Here is a 15,131-nt window from a genome sequence, read left to right as displayed (position 1 = left end):
TGGTCTGGGAGTTCTTTAGATCTGGTCTGGGAGTTCTTTAGATGCCTTTTGGCAAACTTCAAGAGGGCTGTCATGTGGCTTCATTCTGGCCACTCTACTATGAAGGCCCGATTGGTGGAGTGCTGCCGAGATGGTTGACCTTCTGACCTTCTGGAAGATTCTCCCATCTTCGAAGAGGAATTCTGGGGCTCTGTCAGAGCAACCATCGTCCCTCCCTGACCTAGGCACTTCTCCCCCGATTTCTCAGTTTGACTGGGCGGCCAGCTCTAGAAAGAGTCTTTGTGGATTCAAACTTCTTCCATTTAAGAATGATGGAGGCCACTGTGTTCTTGTGGACCTTCAATGCTGCAGACATTCTTTAGTTTAGTCTTTCTTTACCCTTCCCCACATCTGTTCCTCGACACAATCCTGTCACAGAGCTCTATAGACAATTCCTTCAACCTCATGGCTTGGTTTTTGCTCTGACATGCACTGTCAACTGTGGGACCTTATATAGACAGGTGTGTGCTTTTCCAAATCATATCCAATCAATTGAATTTACCACAGCTGGACTCAAATCAAATTGTAAAAATATCTCAAGGATTATCAATGGAGACAGGATGCACATGAGCTCAATTTCGAGCCTCATAGCAAAAGGTCTGACTATTATGTAAATAAGGTATCTGTTTTTAACTTGTGTAAATTTGCACAAAAAATGTTTTTGCTTTGTCATTATGGGGTATTGTGTGAAGATTAATAAGGAAACATATTTTTGGCTGTAACGTAACAAAATGTGGAAAAAGTGAAGGGGTCTGAATACTTCCGAATGCACTGTAGACATTCTACTGAACCGACTGACTAATCCCTACAATACTTTTACTGCGGCACCTAGCATAGTTCTTGCTCTTAGCCAATATTCCATATACAGTGATTCATATTGGGGCCATTTATTCGACCTTGGAACATGTTTTAAAACCTAAATGAAATGCAAATTTCACATAAATAGGAACAACTGGATCAGTGTCCTGAAATCGGGACAGTTGCTGCTCAATATGTGATATTTGACTAGAACGGCATTGTAAACAAAAGCCAACTTTCCGGGACATAGACACGTCTTATATGGTCAGAAAGCTTAAATGATTGTTAATCTAACTGCAGTGTCTAATTTACAGTAGGTATTACAGCGAAAAAATACCATGCTATTGTTTGAGGACAGTGCATAACAACAAAACACTTTTATCAAGGCAACTGTGTCAGTGTTCTAGGTGAATGGAATAAGGCAGAGTCAGGCACAGGACACAGGTATGAGTAAAGCCACGATATTTACTCAAATTCAACATTAATCCAACAAGGATAAACATAAACAATCCAGATCACGTACCAAGAACCACTTGACAAAAACAATCACGCACAAAACAACAGGGGAAGCCAGAGGGTTAAATAAGGAACACTGATTATGGAATGGAAACCAGGTGAGTGTAATGAAGACAAAACAAAACCAAAATGAAGCATGGATCGGTGGTGACTAGGGTGACGTCGACCGCCGAGCGCTGCATGAACAAGGCGAGGGACCAACTTCGGTGGAAGTCGTGACAAACTGGTTTTATACATTCACCTCTGATGTTATAAAATGTACTTACATTCTGTAATAATGCTCTGATTTGTCACTCTGACGATCCCAGACATAAAACGTAGTGTAGTTTTATTTGATAAAATCCATTTTTATACCCGATCCATTGTGTATACAGTGTTTCGCATGAATTCCGACTCTTTCAACTTGCAATAAAACAATGTATGAAATCTAAATGGCTAAACTTTGTTTCACCTGGTCAAGTTAGGTTTCTGTGCAATCTTCAGACACTCTAGAAGGCAACCAGACTTTGTTAAATCATTCTACATTACCTACTGGCTACACCGGCTATTCCCAAAGGTGGTACGCACTATGCCGTCAGGGCACGCCAAATAAAATGTGATAAACATTTTCAAACAGTCCATTGAAACCTTCAGTCTTGTGTAGACAGTCAGATAACTGAACTAATTGACTACCACCCCATAGCACCCACTTATGTCATCATGAAGTGCTTAGGAACTTCCGGCGCCGACAGAGATGGCCGCCTCGCTTCGCGTTCCTAGGAAACTATGCAGTTTTTTGTTTTTTTACGTGTTATTTCTTACACTAGTACCCCAGGTCATCTTAGGTTTCTTTACATACAGCCGAGAAGAACTACTGAATATAAGATCAGCGTCAACTCACCATCAGTACGACCAAGAATATGTTTTTCGCGATGCGGATCCTGTGTTCTGCCTTACAACCAGTGTAACCGAGTGGATCACATGCAGCGACCAAAAAAAAAACGACTCAGAAAAAGAGGGAAACGAAGCGGTCTTCTGGTCAGACTCCGGAGACGGGCACATCGTGCACCACTCCCTAGCATTCTTCTTGCCAATGTCCAGTCTCTTGACAACAAGGTTGATGAAATCCGAGCAAGGGTAGCATTCCAGAGGGACATCAGAGACTGTAACGTTCTTTGCTTCACGGAAACATGGCTAACTGGAGAGACTCAATCCGAAGCGGTGCAGCCAGCGGGTTTCTCCGCACATCGCGCCGACAGAAACAAACATCTTTCTGGTAAGAAGACGGGCGGGGGCGTATGTCTTATGGCCAACGTGACATGGTGTGATGAAAGAAACATACAGGAACTCAAATCCTTCTGTTCACCTGATTTAGAATTCCTCACAATCAAATGTAGACCGCATTATCTACCAAGAGAATTCTCTTCGATTATAATCACAGCCGTATATATCCCCCCCCAAGCAGACACATCGATGGCTCTGAACGAACTTTATTTAACTCTCTGCAAACTGGAAACGATTTATCCGGAGGCTGCATTCATTGTAGCTGGGGATTTTAACAAGGCTAATCTGAAAACAAGACTCCCTAAATTTTATCAGCATATCGATTGCGCAACCAGGGGTGGAAAGACCCTGGATCATTGTTACTCTAACTTCCGCGACGCATATAAGGCCCTGCCCCGCCCCCTTTCGGAAAAGCTGACCACGACTCCATTTTGTTGATCCCTGCCTACAGACAGAAACTAAAACAAGAAGCTCCCACGCTGAGGTCTGTCCAACGCTGGTCCGACCAAGCTGACTCCACACTCCAAGACTGCTTCCATCACGTGGACTGGGAGATGTTTCGTATTGCGTCAGACAACAACATTGACGAATACGCTGATACGGTGTGCGAGTTCATTAGAACGTGCGTTGAAGATGTCGTTCCCATAGCAACGATTAAAACATTCCCTAACCAGAAACCGTGGATTGATGGCAGCATTCGTGTGAAACTGAAGGCACGAACCACTGCTTTTAATCAGGGCAAGGTGTCTGGTAACATGACTGAATACAAACAGTGCAGCTATTCCCTCCGCAAGGCTATCAAACAAGCTAAGCGCCAGTACAGAGACAAAGTAGAATCTCAATTCAACGGCTCAGACACAAGAGGTATGTGGCAGGGTCTACAGTCAATCACGGACTACAGGAAGAAACCCAGCCCAGTCACGGACCAGGATGTCTTGCTCCCAGGCAGACTAAATAACTTTTTTGCCCGCTTTGAGGACAATACAGTGCCACTGACACGGCCTGCAACGGAAACATGCGGTCTCTCCTTCACTGCAGCCGAAGTAAGACATTTAAACGTGTTAACCCTCGCAAGGCTGCAGGCCCTCAGAGCATGCGCAGACCAGCTGGCCGGTGTGTTTACGGACATATTCAATCAATCCCTATACCAGTCTGCTGTTCCCACATGCTTCAAGAGGGCCACCATTGTTCCTGTTCCCAAGAAAGCTAAGGTAACTGAGCTAAACGACTACCGCCCCGTAGCACTCACATCCGTCATCATGAAGTGCTTTGAGAGACTAGTCAAGGACCATATCACCTCCACCCTACCTGACACCCTTGACCCACTCCAATTTGCTTACCGCCCAAATAGGTCCACAGACGATGCAATCTCAACCACACTGCACACTGCCCTAACCCATCTGGACAAGAGGAATACCTATGTGAGAATGCTGTTCATCGACTACAGCTCGGCATTCAACACCATAGTACCCTCCAAGCTCGTCATCAAGCTCGAGACCCTGGGTCTCGACCCCGCCCTGTGCAACTGGGTACTGGACTTCCTGACGGGCCGCCCCCAGGTGGTGAGGGTAGGCAACAACATCTCCTCCCCTCTGATCCTCAACACTGGGGCCCCACAAGGGTGTGTTCTGAGCCCTCTCCTGTACTCCCTGTTCACCCACGACTGCGTGGCCATGCACGCCTCCAACTCAATCATCAAGTTTGCGGACGACACAACAGTGGTAGGCTTGATTACCAACAACGACGAGACGGCCTACAGGGAGGAGGTGAGGGCCCTCGGAGTGTGGTGTCAGGAAAATAACCTCACACTCAACGTCAACAAAACTAAGGAGATGATTGTGGACTTCAGGAAACAGCAGAGGGAACACCCCCATCCACATCGATGGAACAGTAGTGGAGAGGGTAGCAAGTTTTAAGTTCCTCGGCATACACATCACAGACAAACTGAATTGGTCGACTCACACAGACAGCATCGTGAGGAAGGCGCAGCAGCGCCTCTTCAACCTCAGGAGGCTGAAGAAATTCGGCTTGTCACCAAAAGCACTCACAAACTTCTACAGATGCACAATCGAGAGCATCCTGGCGGGCTGTATCACCGCCTGGTATGGCAACTGCACCGCCCTCAACCGTAAGGCTCTCCAGAGGGTAGTGAGGTCTGCACAACGCATCACCGGGGGCAAACTACCTGCCCTCCAGGACACCTACACCACCCGATGCTACAGGAAGGCCATAAAGATCATCAAGGACATCAACCACCCGAGCCACTGCCTGTTCACCCCGCTGCCATCCAGAAGGCGAGGTCAGTACAGGTGCATCAAAGCTGGGACCGAGAGACTGAAAAACAGCTTCTATCTCAAGGCCATCAGACTGTTAAACAGCCACCACTAACATTGAGTGGCTACTGCCAACACACTGTCAATGACTCTACTCCAGCCACTTTAATCATGGGAATTGATGGGAAATGATGTAAATATATCACTAGCCACTTTAAACAATGCTACCTTATATAATGTTACTTACCCTACATTGTTCATCTCATATGCATACGTTGATACTGTACTCTATATCATCGACTGCATCCTTATGTAATACATGTATCACTAGCCACTTTAACTATGCCACTTGGTTTACATACTTATCTCATATGTATATACTGTACTCGATATCATCTACTGTATCTTGCCTATGCTGCTCTGTACCATCACTCATTCATATATCCTTATGTACATATTCTTTATCCCCTTACACTGTGTATGACAGTAGTTTTTTTTGGAATTGTTAGTTAGATTACTTGCTCGTTATTACTGCATTGTCGGAACTAGAAGCACAAGCATTTCGCTACACTCGCATTAACATCTGCTAACCATGTGTATGTGACAAATAAAATTTGATTTGATTTGATTTGATTTGAGAGGCTAGACAAGGATTATAACGCCTCCACCTTACCAGCCACCCCAGACCCACTTCAGTTTGCATACCACCCCAACAGGTCCACAGATGATTAAATTGCCATCACACTGCACATTGCCCAATCCCATCTGGAAAAGAGGAATACCTATGTAAGAATGCTGTTCATTGACTACAGCTCAGCATTCAATACCATAGTACCCTCCAAGCTCATCATCAAGCTGGAGGCCCTGGGTCTCAACCCCCCCTGTGCAATTGGGTACTGAACTTTCTGACGGGCTGCCCCCAGGTGGTGAAGGTAGGAAACAACATATCCACTTCGCTGACCCACAACACTTGGGCTCCACAAGGGTACGTGCTCATCCCCTCCTATACTCCCTGTTCACCCACGACTGCGTGGCTATGCACGCCTCCAACTCAATCATCAAGTTTGCAGACGACCCAACAGTATTGGACTTGATTACCAACAACGACGAGACAGCCTACAAATATGAGGTGAGGGCACACGGAGTGTGGTGTCAGGAAAACACCCTCTCACTCAACGTCAACAAGACAAAGGAGATGATTGTGGAATTCAAGAAACAGCAGAGGGGGCACCCCCCTAGCCACATCGAAGAGACAGCAGTGGAAAAGGTGGAATGTTTTTAGTCCCTCGGCGTACACATCACAGACCAACTGAAATGGTCCACCCACACAGACAGTGTGGTGAAGAAAGTCAGGCTTTATCACAGCCTGGTACGGCAACTGCACCCCCCTCAACCGCAAGGCTCTCCAGAGGATGGTGCGGTCTACACAACGCATCACTCCGCTACCATCCAGATGGCCAGGTCAGTACAGGTGCATCAAAGCTGCGACAGAGAGACTGAAAAACAGTTTCCATCTGAAGGCGAACAGACTGCTAAACAGCAATCACTAAGTCAAAGAGGCTGCTGCCTACATTGAGACCCAATCACTGGCCACTTTAATAAATGGATCACTAGTCACTTTAAACAATGCCACGATGAGACGACCTATAGGGATGTCAGAGAACTGGCAGTGTGGTGCCAGAACAACAACCTCTCCCTCAATGTGAGCAAGACTAAGGAGCCGATCAAGGACTACAGGAAAATGTGGTCCGAACAGGCCCCCATTAATATTGATGGGGCTGTAGTGGAGTGGGTTGAGAGTTTCAAGGTCCTTGGTGTCCACATCACCAACGAACTATCATGTTCCAAACATACCAAGATAGTCGTGAAGAGGGCACAACAAAACCTTTTCCCCCTCAGGAGACTGAAAATATTTGGCATGGGTCTCCAGATTCTCAGAAGGTTCTACAGCTGCACCATCAAGAGCATCCTAACCAGTTGCATCACCACCTGGTATGGGAACTGTTCGGCATCTGACCATAAGGCGCAACAGAGGGTAGTGCGTATGGCCCAGTACATCACTGGGGCCAAGCTTCCTGCCATCCAGGACCTATAAAAAAGGTGGTGTCAGGAAAGCCCATAAAATCTTCAGAGACTCCAGTCACCCAAGTTATAGACTGTTTTTTCTGCTGCTCCAGAGTGCCATGTCTAGGACCAAAAGGCTCCTCAACAGCTGCTACTCCCCAAGCCATAAGACTGTTGAACAATTAATAAAATTGCCACCGGACATTGCCTAGAAGGCCAGCATCCCGGAGTCGCCTCTTCACTGTTGACGTTGAAAATGGTGTTTTGCGGATACTATTTAATAAAGCTGTCAGTTGAGGACTTTTGAGTTGTCTGTTTCTCAAACTAGACACTCTAATGTACTTGTCCTCTTGCTCAGTTGTGCACCGGGGCCTCCCACTCCTCTTTCTATTCTGGTTTGAGCCAGTTTGCGCTTTCGCCCGAGAGTAGAGTGATGATGTCGGCGATCATGGCCCGATCGGCGTGGAACCCCTCCCATCCTCCCGGGTGACCATCATACCGCTTGGGGGCTGGGATCTTGGGTTCCCGGCGCAGGTTCCCTGAAGGAACTACGGCAACGCCTGTAGCACTGGGCGGTGAAAATTGGGCATAGTCTCCTCCTGGGTTGGGGTTGGACTGTGGTTAGAGGAAGTCGGTATGTGCCCGGAGGTTCTCTGATATTTGGGAGAGTTGTTAATGCTGCCGCCCCAGCAGTCCTCCTTGGTGGGTTACAACATTCCTGAACTGGCTGATCTCTGCTGGGTCCATTCTAGAGGCAGAAACTTGCAATGACGTGGTAAGGTTGGACCCAGTTGCAGAGAAGAGACCAGATGAGAAATCAGTCGTTAAGGGTAAACATCACACTTTACTGAGATATTGTAGCCGCAGGATCACAGTACAGTTGAAAAAACACCAAACACTAAGTCTCAAACTCACTCAGGAAACAAATGCACACTGTCACACCCTGACCATAGTTTGCTTTGTATGTTTCTATGTTTTGGTTGGTCAGGGTGTGATCTGAGTGGGCATTCTATGTTGGGTGTCTTGTTTGTCTATTTCTATGTCTGGCCTGATATGGTTCTCAATCAGAGGCAGGTGTTAGTCATTGTCTCTGATTGGGAACCATATTTAGGTAGCCTGGGTTTCACTGTGTGTTTGTGGGTGATTGTTCCTGTCTCTGTGTTTTGCACCAGATAGGGCTGTTTTGAGTTTTCACATTTCATTGTTTTTGTAGTTTATTCATGTATAGTTTTCCTTTATTAAACAAACATGAATCATCGTCACGCCGCATTTTGGTCCGCCTCTCCTTCAACTAAAGAGAACTGTTACAGAATCACCCACCACAACAGGACCAAGCGGCGTGGTGAAAGGCAGCAGGAGCAGCGCGAGGAGTACTGGACATGGGAGGACGAATTAGACGGAAGAGGACCCTGGGCTCAGCCAGGAGAATATCGCCGACCCAAAGAAGAACTGGAGGCGGCGAAAGCGGAGAGGCGCTGTTATGAGGCAGCACGGCGACGCGGATGGAAGCCTGAGAGTCAGCCCCAAAAATTTCTTGGGAGGGGGGCTCACAGGAAGTATGGCTACGCCAGGTAGGAGACCTGCGCAATCTTCCTGTGCTTACCGGGGGGCTGGAGAGACCGGGCAGGCACCGTGTTATGCTGTGAAGGGCACGGTGTCCCCAGTGCGGGTGCATAGCCCGGTGTGGTACATTCCAGCTCCGCGTATCAGCCTGGCTAGAGTGAGCGTCGAGCCAAGTGCCATGAAGCCAGCCCAGTGCGTCTCCTTGGGCCGGCTTACATGGCGCCAGCCTTGCGCACGGTGTCACCAGTTCGCCTGCATAGGCCAGTGCGGGCTATTCCACCTCGCCGCACTGGCAGGGCGACCGGGACCATTCAATCGGGTAAGGTTGGTCAGGCTCGGTGCTCAAGAGCTCCAGTGCGCCTGCACGGTCCGGTCTATCCGTCACCACCTCCACGCACCAGCCTTCCGCTGGCAGCCCCCCGCACCAGGCTGTCTCTCCGGCTCATCCTCACAGGTGCTCCCGCCTGTCCAGCGTTGCCGGAGCCTTCCTCCTCTCCAGTGTTGTCGGAGTCTCCCGCCTGTCCAGAGCCACCGGAGCCTCCCGTCTGCCCAGCGCCGCCTGAGCCACCCGTCTGCCCAGCGCCGCCTGAGCCACCCGTCTGCCCAGCGCCGCCTGACCCGCCCGTCTGCCCAGCGCCGCCTGACCCGCCCATCTGCCCAGCGCCGCCAGTGCCGCTCGTCTGCCAGGAGCCGCCAGTGCCACCCGTCTGCCAAGAGCCGCCAGTGCCGCCAGTCAGCCAGGGGCCGCCAGTGCCGCCAGTCAGCCAGGGGCCGCCAGTGCCGCCAGTCAGCCAGGGGCCGCCAGTGCCGCCAGTCAGCCAGGGGCCGCCAGTGCCCGCAGTCAGCCAGGGGCCGCCAGTGCCGCCAGTCAGCCAGGGGCCGCCAGTGCCGCCAGTCAGCCAGGGGCCGCCAGTGCCGCCAGTCAGCCAGGGGCCGCCAGTTCCGCCAGTCAGCCAGGGGCCGCCAGTTAGCCAGGGGCCGCCAGTGCCGCCAGTCAGCCAGGGGCCGCCAGTGCCGCCAGTCAGCCAGGGGCCAGAGCCCCTCAGCCCAGAGGCGCCAGAGCCCCTCAGCCCAGAGGCGCCAGAGCCCCTCAGCCCAGAGGCGCCAGAGCCCCTCAGCCCAGAGGCGCCGTCCCTCTGTCCCGAGCAGCTGTCCCTCTGTCCCGAGCAGCTGCCCCTCTGTCCCGAGCAGCTGCCCCTCTGTCCCGAGCAACTGCCCCTCTGTCCCGAGCAACTGCCCCTCTGTCCCGAGCAACTGCCCCTCTGTCCCGAGCAACTGCCCCTCTGTCCCGAGCAACTGCCCCTCTGTCCCGAGCAACTGCCCCTCTGTCCCGAGCTGCCCCTCTGTCCCGAGCTGCCCCTCAGTCCAGTGGGGTCATTAAGTAGGGTCGCCGTGGCTAGGAGGTCACGGAAGCGGACAAGGTGGGGGACTAAGACTACGGTGAAGTGGGGGCCACGTCCAGCACCAGAGCCGCCACCGCGGACAGATGCCCACCCAGACCCTCCCCGATAGGTTCAGGTTTTGCGGCCGGAATCCGCACCTTGGGGGAGGGGTACTGTCACACCCTGACCATAGTTTGCTTTGTATGTTTCTATGTTTTGGTTGGTCAGGGTGTGATCTTAGTGGGCATTCTATGTTGGTTGTCTTGTTTGTCTATTTCTATGTCTGGCCTGATATGGTTCTCAATCAGAGGCAGGTGTTAGTCATTGTCTCTGATTGGGAACCATATTTAGGTAGCCTGGGTTTCACTGTGTTTGTGGTTGATTGTTCCTGTCTCTGTGTTTTGCACCAGATAGGGCTGTTTTGAGTTTTCACATTTCATTGTTTTTGTAGTTTATTCATGTATAGTTTTCCTTTATTAAACAAACATGAATCATCATCACGCCGCATTTTGGTCAGCCTCTCCTTCAACTAAAGAGAACCGTTACACACACGGTAAACTTCTACAAAGGACCTCAGAAAACACACCTCATTTAACAGCAACACAATCATGAAATAATAAGACACACCTGAGTCCAATAAAAGTCTCTAGGGCGGTCTCTGCTGCCCTCTGGTGCCAGGAGGAACAATGACACTTGTGCTGCCACTGGACAGCGAAAAACCAGTAGGTTGACCTTTATTTATTGTTATTTAAATGACTTTGTAGTAGTTAAGTGTTGTGTTAGATTATATACTGTAGCTACCTCAATCGTTATTTAAAATAATTTCAGTGACTTCACAGCAATTGCTAATTAGACGATACTGAGTTAGCTAGCAGGCTCAGCTAAATACAAATCCCCCTAGATACAGCTATGTCTCATAGACATGTCATGAGATTTGTAAATGAAAGAGCAATATAATAATTTGAATTTAATGGAGTTTCCCATCTTCCAATTTAGAGTTTCTGGTGTGGCACAAACATGCCTTTATCAAGATAGTGTGACAAAAGCATTTCTTAGAAAACCTGCTAACTTTTTGTTGTTATTTAAGGTTGGAACCAACATGCAATACCTCCAGCAGGAAGAGGCAAGAACCACTCGTCCGCCAGCTCAGGGACAAGCTACACTATTCAAAGCCCTGTGTAATGTTCAATGTAATTGGTTTACTGGACTTTTTGAAGCTTCATGTATTTATACTGTTAAAAAAATCGAAATAAAAAAACATGTATGGTTTAAAGATGTCTTTAATGTTTATTTGTTTTCACTGTTTACTGATAATCCCCTAAGTGTAATACATTTGTGTTTATATCATTAAGCCTTTTGATTTGATTTGAAAATTTGACTAAGCCTTTATGTTTGCGTTATGAATAACTAAAGGTGTCTGACTTTATAGCAAGTACAGTGTCATATGATATAAGCCATTTACTGTATGTACAGTTCCTGTCAAAAGTTTGGACACACCTACTCATTCAAGGGTTTTTATTTATTTTTTACTATTATCAACATTTTAGAATAATAGTGAAGACATAAAAACTATGAAATAACACATATGAAATTATGTAGTAACCAAAAGTGTTAAACAAATCAAAATATTTGAGATTCTTTAATGTAGTCACCCTTTTCCTTGATGACCAGCTTCATGAGGTAGTTACATGGAATGAATTTCATTTAACAGGTGTGCTTTTTTTAAAGTTAATTTGTGGAATTTCTTTCTTTCTTAATGAGTTTGAGCCAATCAGTTGTGTTGTGACAAGGTAGGGGTGGTATACAGATGATAGCCCTATTTGGTAAAAGACCAAGTCCATTGTATGGCAAGAACAGCTCAAATAAGCAAAGTGAAATGACAGTCCATCATTACTTTAAGACATGAAGGTCAGTCAGTGTGGAACATGTCAAAAACTTTGAAAGTTTCTTCAAGTGGTGTTACTAAAACCATCAAGCGCTATGATGAAACTGGCACTCGTGAGGATTGCCACAGGAAAGGAAGACCCAGCCTTTTGTTAATCACCCTGTCATCTCAGATTTTCAAAATATGCTTTACAGCCAAAGCTAGACAAGCATTTGTGTAGGTTTATCGATAGCCTAGCATAGCATTTTGTCCAGCTTGCAGCAGGTAACTTGGTCACGGAAATCAGAAAAGCAATCAAATTAAATCGTTTACCTTTGATGAGCTTCGGATGTTTTCACTCACGAGACTCCCAGTTAGATAACAAATGTTCCTTTTTTCCAAAAATATTATTTTTGTAGGCGAAATAGCTCCGTTTGTTCTTCACGTTTGGCTGAGAAATCGCCCGGAAATTGCAGTCAGGAAAACGCCGAAAAATATTCGAAATTAGCTCCATAATATCGACAGAAACATAGCAAACGTTGTTTATAATCAATCCTCAAGGTGTTTTTCAAAAATCTATTCGATAATATATCCACCGGGACAATTAGTTTTTCAGTAGGACCGATTGGAATAATGGCTACCTCTGTATTTTACATGAAAGTCACTCTGGGAGCCATCAGGTGACCACTTGCGCAATGTAGCCGCTTACAGGTATTCGTCAACATAAATGTGTAAAACTACTTCACAATGCTGTAGACACCTTCGGGAATACGGAGAAAGAGTAATCTGGTTGATTGCCCATTCACTGCTCAATAGGGACGCATTGGAACGCAGCGCTTTCAAAACATGAGGCACTTCCGGATTGGATTTTTCTCAGGCTTTCACCTGCAACATCAGTTCTGTTATACTCACAGACAATATTTTTTACAGTTTTGGAAACTTCAGAGTGTTTTCTATCCTAAGCTGTCAATTATATGCATATTCTAGCATCTTGTCCTGACAAAATATCCCGTTTACTACGGGAACGTTATTTTTCCAAAAATGAAAATACTGCCCCCTAGTCACAAAAGGTTATTAACTCTGCTCTAGAAGTTCATTACAGTTACCAGGCTCAGAAATTGCAGCCAAAATAAATGCTTTACAGAGTTCAAATAAGAGATATCGCAACATCAACTGTTCAGAGGAGACTGTGTGAATCAGGCCTTCATGGTTGAACTGCTGCAAAGAAACAATTACAAAAGGACAATAATAAGAAGAGCCTTACTTGGGCCAAGAAACATGAGCAAAGGACATTCGACTGGTGGAAATCTGTTCTTTGGTCTGATTTTTGGTTCCAACTGCCGTGTCTTAGTGAGACCCAGAACAAGGGAACGGATGATTTCTGCATGTGTGGTTCCCAACGTGAAGCACGGACGTCATCCTATCTGGTTTGCGCTTAGTGCCTTAGTGCTTAGAGTGCCAAGAGTGTGCAAAACTGTCATCAAGGCAAAGGGTGGCTACTTTGAAGAATCTAAAATCTATTTTGATTTGTTTATCACTTTTTTGGTTACTACATGATTCCATATGTGTTATTTATTAATTGTGATGTCTTCACTATTATTCTACAATGTAGAAAATAGTAAAAATAAAGAAAAACCCTTGAATGAGTATGTCCAAACTTTTGACTATTACTGTATGTGTTATGAATGACCAAAGGGTGTCTGACAATATAGTAAGTACAGCATCATATGATACAAGAAATGTGTGTATATGTTATGAATGACCAAAGCTTTCTGACTTTATAGTAAGTACAGTGTCATATGATACAACCCATTTATGTATGTGTTATAATTGACCAAAGGGGTCTGATTTTAAATTAAATATAGCGTCATGAGATATAGAGTCTTTATCCATGTGTTATGAATGAAGGTGTCTCACTTCAAAGTAAGTATTACAGGACACCACATAACATTCTGCTGATTTATTAAGGTACTCTCATGATCCACATGTTACTGTAGGGTGTGAGAGGTATTTACATGGGTTGATGGACCTGCAAAGCTTGCATTTGTGTGTGTGTGTGTGTTTGTCAGAACCAACATGATTTGGAGTAGTCCAACCTGAGACTTCCGCTCCAGGTATTCCTCTTCTGTTCCCATGCTGGCGACAACTTGTTAAAAAATGGTGCCAAAATTTTGTGGCTGATCTTTCAGCGAGAGACCTGACTGGGCTCAGCTCCACGCGGTATGGCTCGTTTGTATTGTGTGCGTGTTTGTGTACTGAGGAATATGTAACTTGGATCCAGAAGAAAGTCACTTTACATTTCTTCTTGTTGGGGGCTTTCATCAATGGTACTGTAAGTGTTTCTTGGTGTAGTGTCATCCCCAGGCTATACAGCGCATATAAGCCTGGGATATCAACCATTCAAAATTGGTCTTAGTGGGAGTGACCTTTGAATTCTATAGGAGTGACCATGCTGATTAAAGTATTTGTCATCGTCACTAATTAACACAGTCAGAAAGCCATAATTATTGCTTAACCCCGCCCATTTCCACAATTTCTCTTCTTAAAATGTGATTTTAAACCTAATCCTAACTAATAAAGGCCAAGTTTGACGCACATTTGGGAGGAAGTGGGAACGATATTAGCTGTAATGTGACTAACATGACATCACTTTAGGTTGTATGCCATCCTTCAACACATGTCACCCTTTTTAAAGCACATGTTTATATCATATTAGACATAGTAGGTTATGTTACATTTGACATGGGTGATTATGTCACAGTTATGACACATTTAAGAGCCCTTTATAAAGCATGACATACAGTTCCAGATGCTTTATAACACATTTATGTAGTGCTTATGAAGGCATTATGAAGGCTTTATGGAGCCTTTACGAGCTGAACATAATTTAAAACAGGACACAGGATGGCAGGCAACAGTTGGACAGCGCACGAACCCCAACTGGCACATCATGAGGAGAGGATGACGGCGAGCAGTTATGGAGCAGTGGTTCGGGCCAAGCACGTTAGGGTCCTCAGATCACAGTCGTTAGATGGGGTGTTGTCTGTAAAGTGGGGCACAGATAACAAAGAGGAGGACATCAAGGCATTCAAATAGCTACAGGGATGGGTGTGCAGGAGTCAGGGTTTGGGTCAGAGATCCTGGGTGCCTCACTGGATGGTCTGTTGGGAACCACAGCAGTGGTGGAGGTCAAGTGTCCCTATGGTTCAGGGGACCTTATCATTGAAGAGGCAGTGAAGTCTAATAATTTCTATATTGAGGGAGAGTCTTACAGCCTCTGAATGACCATCCTTACCAGCACCAGGTCTGAGGTCAGCTCTGCATCACTGGAAGTGACACCTGCTTCTTCATTGTGTGGACCACCAAAGC

Source organism: Oncorhynchus tshawytscha, linkage group LG12 (genome assembly GCF_018296145.1).
Source record: "Oncorhynchus tshawytscha isolate Ot180627B linkage group LG12, Otsh_v2.0, whole genome shotgun sequence".
Classification (NCBI taxonomy): domain Eukaryota; kingdom Metazoa; phylum Chordata; class Actinopteri; order Salmoniformes; family Salmonidae; genus Oncorhynchus; species Oncorhynchus tshawytscha.
This window is presented reverse-complemented; position numbering follows the sequence as displayed.